Source organism: Rhinopithecus roxellana, chromosome 2 (assembly GCF_007565055.1).
Source record: "Rhinopithecus roxellana isolate Shanxi Qingling chromosome 2, ASM756505v1, whole genome shotgun sequence".
NCBI lineage: Eukaryota > Metazoa > Chordata > Mammalia > Primates > Cercopithecidae > Rhinopithecus > Rhinopithecus roxellana.
This window is the reverse complement of record NC_044550.1, coordinates 34,200,752-34,212,447: the sequence shown is the minus strand read 5'-3', so window position 1 is coordinate 34,212,447 and position 11,696 is coordinate 34,200,752.

Here is an 11,696-nt window from a genome sequence, read left to right as displayed (position 1 = left end):
TTTTTTTTTTTGAGATGGAGTCTTGCTCTGTCACTCAGGCTGGAGTGCATTGGCACAATTTTGGCTCACTGCAACCTCTGCCTTCCAGGTTCAAGTGATTCTCCTGTCTTAGCCTCCCAAGTAGCTTGGACTGTAGATGCATGCCACGACGCCTAGCTAATTTTGTATTTTTGTTAAAGATGAGGTTTCACCATGTTTGCAGGCTGGTCTCGAACTCCTGACCTCAAGTGATGCACCAGTCTTGGCCTCCCAAAGTGCTGAGATTACAGGTGTAAACCACCATGCCCAGCCCCCATTTGACTTTTAAACTTTATGTTTTAGAATTTTCATGAATAACATATAGTCAAAATATTTTAATTGGAGTATTTAGTATGTTTACATTATATTAATACATGTATGTGTGCGTATTTAAATATATCTTATTAAGTATTTCTTATTTGTCTTACCTTTTCAAATGATTTATTTCTTTATTGCCTTCTTTTGATCATTATAGTTAGAAATTTAATAGTTTTATTAATATTTTCAAAGAACCAGCTTTTGGTTTTTCTTGCTTTTTAAATTGAATTTAGAAAACTATTCTACTTTTTTCTATGTTAGCTTGAATGTTATATTCTTTTACTATTAGTAAAATTATATCATGCATACTTGATATAAATATATACTATTAATTTGTACTGCTGTCATCTTTCTGGACAATAGAAGGACCTTCTAACTTTGGCTCCATTTATAACACTCCCAACTTGTATACCATTGCAACTTCAGTTTTAATTATTTTTATATTTTACAGGCCAAAACACACTGTTAATATTGTTTTATATAGTCAATGTTTATTTAAATTTATGCATATATTTGCAATAGTTTGTTTTTTGTTCCTTCCTGCCTCCCTAATCTTCCATTTTTAGTCATTTTTATTTTTTTCATTTTCCTTTATTGTATCCTGCAGGTGATAAATATTTTGTCTGGAAAACATCCTTTCACACATTTTCTTGAAGAGTATTTCCACTGTGTCTAGAATTCTGGATTATTTCCTTTTGGTATGTTAAAGATATCATTCCCTTGTTATCTTTTCCTGGTGTTTTTATTGCAAAGTGAGTTGTAAATCTACATGTTGTTCTTTTGAAAACACTCAACTGAAAATTGAAGTTTGGCTCCTGTAAGATAACCTTTCATTTTTTCTGGCTATTACAATTTTTATCTTTATTTTTGATTTTCAGTAGTTTTATCACAATATGCATAGATGTGAATTTCTTCTTTGTATCCCACTTTGGGATAAAATCTTACTTGAATCTATGATGTCATGTTTTTCATTAGTTTTTAAATGTTTTTAGTTATTACCTTTTTAAATATTGCTTCTCTTCTATTTTCTCTCTTCTTGCCTTCTGTGACTTCAATTATATAGGATAGATCCACTCATTGTATTCTCCATGTGTCTTAAACTGTTATCTGCATTTTGTATATTTTTTCTCTTTTTGATTCAGTTTAGATTTTTTCTGACCCATTTCTTCTCCAACAATTCTCTTTTCATCTGTCTAAATCTATTAATCTTATTTTTAGTTTATATATTTTTATATTATTGAAATTCCATTTGTTTTTAATAGTTTTCAGTTTTCTGCCAAAATTTTCAATTTTTTCTTTTATTTTCTTGACGTAGTAAGCTTAGATATATAAAGTATGCACCTGATGATTATTAAAATGTCAAGAAACAACAGATGCTGGCGAGGCTATGGAGAAATAGGAACACTTTTAACACTGTTGGTGGGAATATAAATTAGGTCAACCATTGTAGAAAACAGTGTGGCGATTCCTCAAAGACCAGAAATACCATTGGACCCAGCAATCCCGTGGCTGGGTATATACCCAAAGGAATATAAATCATTCTATTATAAAGATGCATGCACGTTTATTGTGAAGCACTATTCACAATAGCAAAGACACGTTATCAATCCAAATGCCCATCAATGATAGCGTGGATAAAGAAAATGTGGTACACATACACCATGGAATACTTTGTAGCCATAAAATGAAAGCAACTATGTCCTTTCAGGGATATGGATGGAGCTGGAAGCCATTATCCTCAGCAAACTAATGCAGGAACAGAAAACCCAACACTGCATGTTCTCACTTATAAGTGGGAGGTGAACAATGAGAACACATGGACACAGGGATTAACAACACACACTAGGGCCTGTTGGGGTGGCGTGCAGGGAGGTAGAGCATCAGGAAAAATAGCTAATGCATGTTTGGCTTAATACCTAGGTGATAGATTGATAGGCGCAGCAAACCACCATGGCACACGTTTAGCTATGGTGCAAACCTACACATCCTGCATATGTATCCCAGAACTTAAAATAAAATAAAAATAAAGCATGTTCCTGAACATCGTTAACATCTGGAGCCCCTGTGGGTTCGTTTCAAATTTTTGTGTGTGTCATTTCTCTTGGTTTTGGTTCAAATTACATAATACCTTACAGGCATATTGCCTTAATTTTGTGGGTTATTTTAAATTTTGTGCCAGATAACATATTTGCAAAATTGTACAACTATCTTAATGACTCGGATGAAATTTTCTTTCTTCAGAGAGGATTTCTGTTTGCTTTTCCTAAGCACATAGAATGCTATCAATCAGGATACTTTAATATAATTTTATAATCAGACATGCAGGAAGAACTTGAATATTTATAGGTTACTCAGATGAGGGAATTTTCACAGAGACCCTCTTGATTGATTTTAGATTTCAGTATCAGTTCTGCCTGCCCACGAGTCTCTGTCAAAGCTCTGCTGAGCCTCTCAATTATTCCATGAGAACTGAATTGCTTTCCAGGGTCTCCATACCTGATTCTGAGCCAAGTAATCCCTCACTCTTTCTATTAGCTTTCCAGTGCTTTCAAAGAAATTAAAAAAATATTTTGTCTAGTTTTCTAGTTGATTCACTTAGCCCAAAAGTGCTAATGTAACATCATTGGAAGAAAAAGCCTCACTCATTGTTCTTCCATTTACTTTTTGAGCAGTTTGTAAAGTTCTTTGAAATTGCCTGTCAATATTTTGACAGAATTACATTAAATTCCTGAATTAATTTTTAGAGAATTAACATTTTCATAATATTTAATCTTTCAATCCACTTACAAAATAGCTCTCCATTTATTTGAGTCATTACTTACAACCTTCACAATAGTTAAAAAATATTCTAATGGTTTTTCTGCATCTACTAATATCATATTTTTTTCTTTTTTAATCTGTTGATGTGGTAAATCACATTAACATTTGTTAAAAATGTTGGGCCAACCTTCCATTAACTATGCATTGCTTAATCAGTTTGCTAATATTTTACTTAAATTTTTTTCTGTTTGTCACATATACAACAATAATCTAAGTGAGATTAGCGTATACTTTTATTTCTTATACTGCTTTGTATGGCTTTACTTTCAAGGTTGTATTAGCTTCATAAAGTAATTAGGGAGTATTCCCTATTTTTAAAGTATTTGCTGGAAATTTTAAATATTGAAATTATCCATCTCTTGATTTTTTATCTAATTCACCTATAAAACATTCTGGGAATATTAGTTTGCATGTGTGTGGTGGGGAAGAGGTGGAGTAGGGCAGGGGTAGTATTTCAGCTATAACTTTAACTTCTTTTATGTTTAGTGAGTTATAGTTTTTAAAATTTTCTATTTTGTGAAAGCTTTCAAATAAGCTGGCATAATGTTGCTCATAGTATTCTTTGTTTTTTCTCTCTGTAGTCAAGTCCCTTTTTCATTTCTGATATTATTTAATTAGAATTTTCTTTTTCTTGATTTATTGTGGCATGGGTTATTTTTTAGTTTTTCTCAGTTGTTTTAAAGAGCCAGCCTTTAGTGTTGTTGATTATTGGATCACTCTTTAAATATCATCTCATAGCATTCTTGGTATTTTAACTTTTTATTCTTTATCGTTTCAAAAAAAAAAAAAAACAATCTAACAGGCACTTGAACATCATCTGCTTTCTCACTTAGTTGCTTTGATTTTGCAACCCACGTGCACTTTTAGAATGGTCTTCAGACTTGGTGTTTAAAGCCCACAGTGTAAATCATGACTTTTATTAATATTCCAGTTGCTCTCTCTTTTAGCTCCAATGCAGTATTTCTCAAAGTATGGCTCCTGGACAGTCTATCAGAATCATCTGGAGCACTTTTTACAAATTTAGTTTGTTACTCTCTGCCCTAGACCTACATCAGAATCTGTTGGTGGAGCCTGTGAAGTGAGCCTTGAGTTAATTTCTGCAGGTGATTCTTGTGGACACAATACAAGTTAGAACATCAGATCTTGTCATATTTTTATTCTAGTTCTCAATTCTTTCCTTATGAAGGAATAGAGAGGAACCTTTACAATTCTTTGAGAGCACAAAACTCAATCACAAGTTTTCATTTGCATCTTTTAGATCAAGTAGAAGAATGGCTTCCTCATATAGCAGATTTTTATTCAGTCGAAATTCATAATGTGGAGCATTAAATCTACTTTGCATTCATCTGTAATTAATTAATATGTCTTTTCTGCATTGGAATGATTTTTGAGATCTTTTTGGACAGAAAAAAATGCCCACTTAAAAAAATTACTTATTATAAAAAATTCCACTTAAGTAATTTGAAAGTATAATACAATAAACTGCTGTATACTTTTCCCTTAGATTATCAATTTTTATAATTTTTCCTCTTTTGCTTTGTTGTTTTCTCTTTCCACACACACATATTATTATTGCTATTATGTTTTTGCTAAACAAATTTAGAATATGTTTCAGGTGTCATTTATCTTCATCTTTAAAAACTTTTGCCTGTCCTCAGGAATGATGAAGTTCTTTTACATAAACACAGTAAAAGTGATCAAATTCGGGAAATTTAATTTTGAAGCAGTGCTAATGTTTAACATAGTCATGCTTATTACTTACACAAATAATATCTTAATTTCCCCAATTCAAGATCCAGTTCAGGATCTCACATTGCATTCAGTGATTAGATCTCCTCAGCCTCTTTTAATCTGATTCAGGACTCAGATTTTCTTTGTCTCTTTGTCACAACAGTTTTTTTTTTTTTTTTTTTCTTAAAGATGAAGGCCAGTTATTCTGTAAAATGTTCTTCAGTTGAGGTTTGTCTGATTGCTTCCTCATGATTAAGTTATGCATTTTTGTCAGTGATAGGACACAAGTGATGTTATGTTCCTCTTGTGTATTTCATCAAGGGCAAATAGTGTCAGTTTGCTCCATTATTGGTTATGTTAATTTTGATTGCTTGGGTTTACATGTTGTTCACTAATTTTTCAACTGTATAGTTATGATTTTCCCTTTTCAATATAATAACTGATCTGTGGAGAGATAGTCTAAGACTGTGTAGTGTTCTGTTTCCCATCAAGCTTTCACTCAGTGGCTTTAGCATCTATCTGTGGTTCTTGTCGGAATCAACTATTGCTATGATGTTTGTAAAATAATTAGTTTTCTAACTATATCAGTTTTTCTTTTTCTTTTTCTTTTTGTTTTTGAGACGGAGTCTCGCTCTGTCGCCCAGGCTTGAGTGCAGTGGCCGGATCTCAGCTCACTGCAAGCTCTGCCTCCCGGGTTTACGCCATTCTCCTGCCTCAACCTCCCAAGTAGCTGGGATTACAGGCACCTGCCACCACGCCCGGCTAATTTTTTGTGTGTTTTAGTAGAGACGGGGTTTCACCGTGTTAGCCAGGATGGTCTTGATCTCCTGACCTCATGATCCACCCGTCTAGGCCTCCCAAAGTGCTGGGATTACAGGCTTGAGCCACTGCGCCCGGCCACTATATCAGTTTTTCTACACTTGTTAGTTGGCATTTTATTATAAAGAAATTTCCTTATACCATCTTAAGTAATTATTATAGCAATATGGTCTTAGGTATTTTTTATAATTAAATTGGTTATAATTAATTATGATCACTATTCACTTTTATGCTCAAATTGTCCCACATTTGGCCAATGGGAGCTCCTTTGAGCCGGCTCTTTTTTTATGTTTCCCTAGTTTTCAGGACTTTATTGCTTTTTGCCACAAAAAGCTACTCTTGGAATGTTACGTTCTAAGGAATCTTGATTCTTTTCAGTAGGCAATGATATTTAGAAACCAAGATCTGAATACCAGATATGCTCATGGCTATTGCAGTATCATTTTTAGATCCACCCCCAAACTTTTTTTATTTTTTGCAGAAAGAGCTAGGATACTTATCTCTCCTTTTATTTCTGCTTTTTTCTCTATTTCTTTTTCTCTTTCTCTCATCTTGATACTTTGAATTCCAATCCAATAGTACAAGGTTATTCACTACATTTACCTATTACTTATTTGTATAATATGTCTTTTCTGCCACACTGAAAGCCCTGACTCCACAAAATATCAATTTATTTATTCTATTTACTCAATTGCTTAATTATACAATACAGATTAAGCAATTTTAGAAGCCTTCTTCCTTACCTCCACTGACATCAAATTTACTCAGTAGATTTCAATATTTTTAAATCATTCTTTCTGTTTTTTAGACTGAGAGTATATAGGCAAGTTGATTTGATGAAATGCTCTTTGGACTTTTTTTCTCCTCCTTTGGTGTGGTTGTTATTCATCTAAGTAGAACTGGTATTAATTTTTGAATGAATAAAGTTTATAATAATTTTTTGATACTTTCTGTTATTCTTATTGATTTAAATATATTTTTGAATATATAAAACACAAATATGTTTCCAAATATCAACACTATACCAAAAGAAATACTCATAAAAGTTACCCCTTTCTTTTCATCCCTTTTACCTTGTTCTTGACATGCTCTCTTACCTGCTGCCCCCACACACTACTAACCAATTTGTTTTTGTTTTTGTTTCTCTTTCCTTTTATTTTTGAAAAATGAGTGTGCGTGTGTGTGTGTGTGTGTGTGTGTATAAAATTTTCCCCACCTTTCTTACACAAAAGACAGCACATCTCATATACTTTATACCCTTTTATTTACTGTATATCTTTTCCCCCACTCAACAATATAGCTAGCAAATCACTTCCCATAAGCTCATAGAAATCTCACTCTTTTTGCATTGTGTGGTTTTATCATAGTCTATTCAATAGTCTTCTCTCTATATATAGACATTTAGGCTATTTCCACTTACAGACAAGGACACAATGAATAACTTTTTAGATATATAGTTTTGCAACGTTGGATGTATGTCTTCTAGTTAAGTTCCAAGAAGTCTAATTGCTGAATTATAGGGTAAATGCAAATGCAGTTTTCTTGAATATCATGAAACTTCCCTTCCCACATTGTACCATTCTGCATTCCCACTCTCAATGTATTAGAATGTCCATTTCCCCATAGCCTCATCAACAAAGTATATTCGAGATTTTGAATGTTTCCCAATCTGACAGGTGAGAAATATCAGCATAGTTTTAATTTTCCTTTCTTTAAAAATATGTGAGGTGGAACATCTTTTCCTATGTCTGTGAGCCATTTCTATATTACGTTTTGGGAATTGTTTACTTGTGTATTTCGGCCACTTTTCCATCAGGTGCTGGGTCTTTCCCTGAATTGTAAGGGCTCTGTGTTTATTCGGGATGGTAGCTTCTTTTTCCATTTTATATATTACAAATACATATATTTCCCTGTTTCTTATTTGCCTTTTGATTTTGCTTATGTTGTTTCATTAAAATTGTATGTGTTAACATTTATCCCTATTTACCTTTATGGAATCTGGATTTTAAGTCATAAGTTAGCTTTTCCCCACCTGCCTTCTTTTCATATATGTATAGTTTCATTATATATATTTACATCTCTTATCCATTGGAGTTTATTTTTGTGTACGATGTGAGATAATAGATCCTATTTTATCTTTTTTCAAATAGATATTTTGTAGTATCAAAATAATTTACAAAAAGTTTTTTATTTCCATGACTTGAGATGTTACTTATATTATGTAGTAAATGCCCATATGTATTTGAGCCTATTTTTGAACTTTCTGTTCTGTTTTTCTTGTCTAGTTATTAATGTGCTAGGCCTTTACTCTTTTATTTATGATGTATTTAGTATCTCATATGTCTGCTTCCTCTGATAGCTCTATTTTTAATTATTTTTGTAGTTATTCTTGGATGTTTATTCTTGCATATTTTATTTTGAATATGAACTTTTATATAGACTTCTTTTGTAAAAAATGTTGTTCATATTTTTATTGGTGTTGCTTTGCATTCATGATTGACTTAAGGCTACCTCGATTTTTACTTATTGTGAAATTTCCGGTATCTAACATGTTTCCAGACACAAAACAGACATCTGACAAATATCTGTGGTTTGAACAAATTAATAAATAAATGAGCAATTTTATGGTTGACAGCTTTTATAACTTGACTCAAAAGGGCATGTCTTTATATGTATTTTTTCAATTAAAAGTTTAAAAAGATTTGTTGGAATAGTTTCAGTAGAAATGGTACTGGCTCTTCTTTGTACCTCTGGTAGATTCAGCTGTAAATCTGCCTGGTCCTGAGCTGTTTTGTTTTGTTTTGTTTTGTTTTCTTTTTTTTGGTTGTTAGGCTATTTATTACTGCCTCAATTTCAGAATGCATTATTGGCTTATTCACAGATTCAGTTTTTTCCTGGTTCAGTCTTGGGAAGGTGTATGTATCTAGGAATTTATCCATTTCTTCTAGATTTTCTAGTTTATATGCATAGAGGTGTTTATAGTATTCTCTGATGGTTGTTTGTATTTCCGTGGGGTAAGTGGTGATAACTCCATTATCATTTTTTATTGTGTTTATTTGATTCTTCTCTCTTTTCTTCTTTATTAGCCTAGTTAGCTGTCTATCTATTTTATTAAGTTTTTCAAAAGCCAGCTCCTGGATTCATTGGGTTTTGAAGAGTTTTTCCTGTCTCTTTCACCTTCAGTTCAGCTCTGATCTTGGTTATTTTTTGTCTTCTGCTAGCTTTGGGGTTTGTTTGGGGTTTGGTTTTCTAGTTCTTTAGTTGAGATGTTAGGGTGTTGATTTGGGATCCTTCTAGCTTTTTGATGTGGGCATTTAGTACTGTAAATTTACCTCTTAACACTACTTTATCTGTATCCCAAATATTCTGGTACATTGTATCTTTGTCCTTATTAGTTTCAAAGAATGTCTTGATTTCTACCTTAATTTTATTATTTACCCAGGAGTCATTCAGGATCAGGTTGTTCAGTTTCCATGTAGTTGTGTGATTTTGAGTGGATTTCTTAATCTTGAGTTCTAATTGGATTATGCTGTGGTCTGAGAGACTGCTTGTTATGATTTCAGTTCCTTTGCATTTGCTAAGGAGTGTTTTCTGATTATGTGATCAATTTTAGAGGACTCCTCTCTAACTCATTCTGTGAGGCCAGCATCATACCAAAACCTGGCAGAGATACAATAAAAAAGGAAAACTTCAGGCCAGTATCGTTGATGAATATTGATGCAAAAATCCTTAATAAAATACTGGCAAAGCAAAGCCAGCAGCACATCAAAAACTTATCCACCATGATCACATTGACTTCATCCCTGCGATGCAAGTTTGGTTCAGCATATGCAAATCAATAAATGTGATTCCTCACATAAACAGAACTGAAGACAAAAGCCACATGATTGTCTCAATAGATGCAGAAAAGGTCTGATATAATTCAACATTCCTTCATGTTCAAAACTTTCAATAAACAAGGTATTGAAGGAACATACCTGAAAATAATAAGAGCCATATATTACAAACCCACAGCCAATGTCATACTGAATGGTCAAAAGCTGGAAGCATTCTGCTTGAAAACTGGCATAAGACAAAAATTCCCTCTCCCACCACTCCTATTCAATATAGTATTGAAAGTTCTGGCCAAGACAGTCAGTGAAGAGAAACAAATAAAAAGTATTGAAATGGAACAGAAGAAGTCAAGCTATCTTTTTTTTGCAGAAGACATGATCCTATATCTAGAAAAACCCCATAATCTCAGCCCAAATGCTTTTTAAGCTTATAAGCAAATTCAGCAAAGTCTGATACAAAATCAATGTGAAAAAATCTCTACTATTCCTATATACCAACAACAGGCAAGCATAGAGCCAAATCATGAATGAACTTCTATTCACAATTGCTACAAAAGGAATAAAACACCTAGGAATATAGCTAACAAGGGAAGTGAAGGACTTCTTCAAGGAGAACTACAAACCAGTGCTCAAGGAAACCAAAGAGGACACAAACAAATGGAAAAGTGTTCCATGCTCATGGATGGGAAGAAACAATATTGTGAAAATGACCATACTGCCCAAAGTAACTTATAGATTCAATGCTATTTCCATGAACCTACCACTGACATTCTTCACAGAACTAGAAAAACTATTTCAAAATTCTTGTGCAACCAAAAATGAGACTGAATAGCCAAAAGAATCCTAAGCAAAAAGTACAAAGGTGGAGGCATCATGCTACCCAACTTCAAACCATACTGCATGGCTACATTAACCAAAACAGCATGGTACTGGTACAAGAACAGACACATAGCCCAATGGAAAAGAACAGAGAAGTCAGAAATAAGACTGCACACCTGCAATCATCTGATCTTTGACAAACCTGATAAAAACAAACAATGGGGAAAAGATTTCCTATTTAATAAATAGTTCTGGGAGAACTGGCTAGCCATATGCACAAAATTGAAACTGGACCCCTTCCTTACACCATATACAAAAATTAACTCAAGATGGATTAAAGACTTAAGTATAAAACCTAAAACTATAAAAACCCTAGAAGAAACTCTAGGCAATACCATTCAGGACATAGGCACAGGCAAATATTTCGTGATGAAAATGACAAAAGCAATGGCAACAAAAGCCAGAATTGACAAATGGGATCTAATTAAACTAAAGAGCTTCTGCACAGCAAAGGAAACTATCATCAGGGTGAACAATCAACCTATAGAATGGGAGAAAATTTTTGCAATCTATCCAATCTGACAAAGACCTAATATTGAGAGTTTACAAGGAACTTAACTTTACAACAAAAAAAACCAACAGCCCCATTAAAGAGTGGGCAAAGGACATAAACAGACACTTCTCGAAAGAAGACATAGATGCAGCCAACAAACATATGAATAAAAGCTCAACATCACTGATGATTAGAGAAATGCAAATCAAAACCACAAGGAGATACCATCTCACTTCAGGCAGAATGGCTATTATTGAAAAGTCAAAAAACAACAGATGCTGGTAAATTTGTAGAGGAAAAGGGACACTTTCACACTGCCGATGGGAGTGTAAATTAGTTCAACCTTCATGGAAGACAGTGTAGCAATTCCTCAAAGACCTAAAGGCAGAAATACCATTTTACCCAGCAATCCTATTTCTAGGTATATACCCAAAGGAATAGAAATCATTCTGTTATAAAGATACATGCACATGTATGTTCATTGCAACACTATTCAAAATAGCAAAGACGTGGAATCCATCTAAATGCCGATCAACGATAGACTGGATAAAGAAAATGTGGTACATATACACCATGGAATACTATGCAGCCATAAAAAGGAATGATATCATGTCCTTTGCAGACCTGGTTCATGGATGGAGCTGGAAGCCATCATCCTCAGCAAACTAACGCAACACTGCATGTTCTCGGTTGTAAATGGGAGCTGACCAATGAGAACACATAGACACAGGGAGGGGAACAACACACACTGGGGCCTGTCAGAGCAGGAGTTGCAGGGAGGGAGA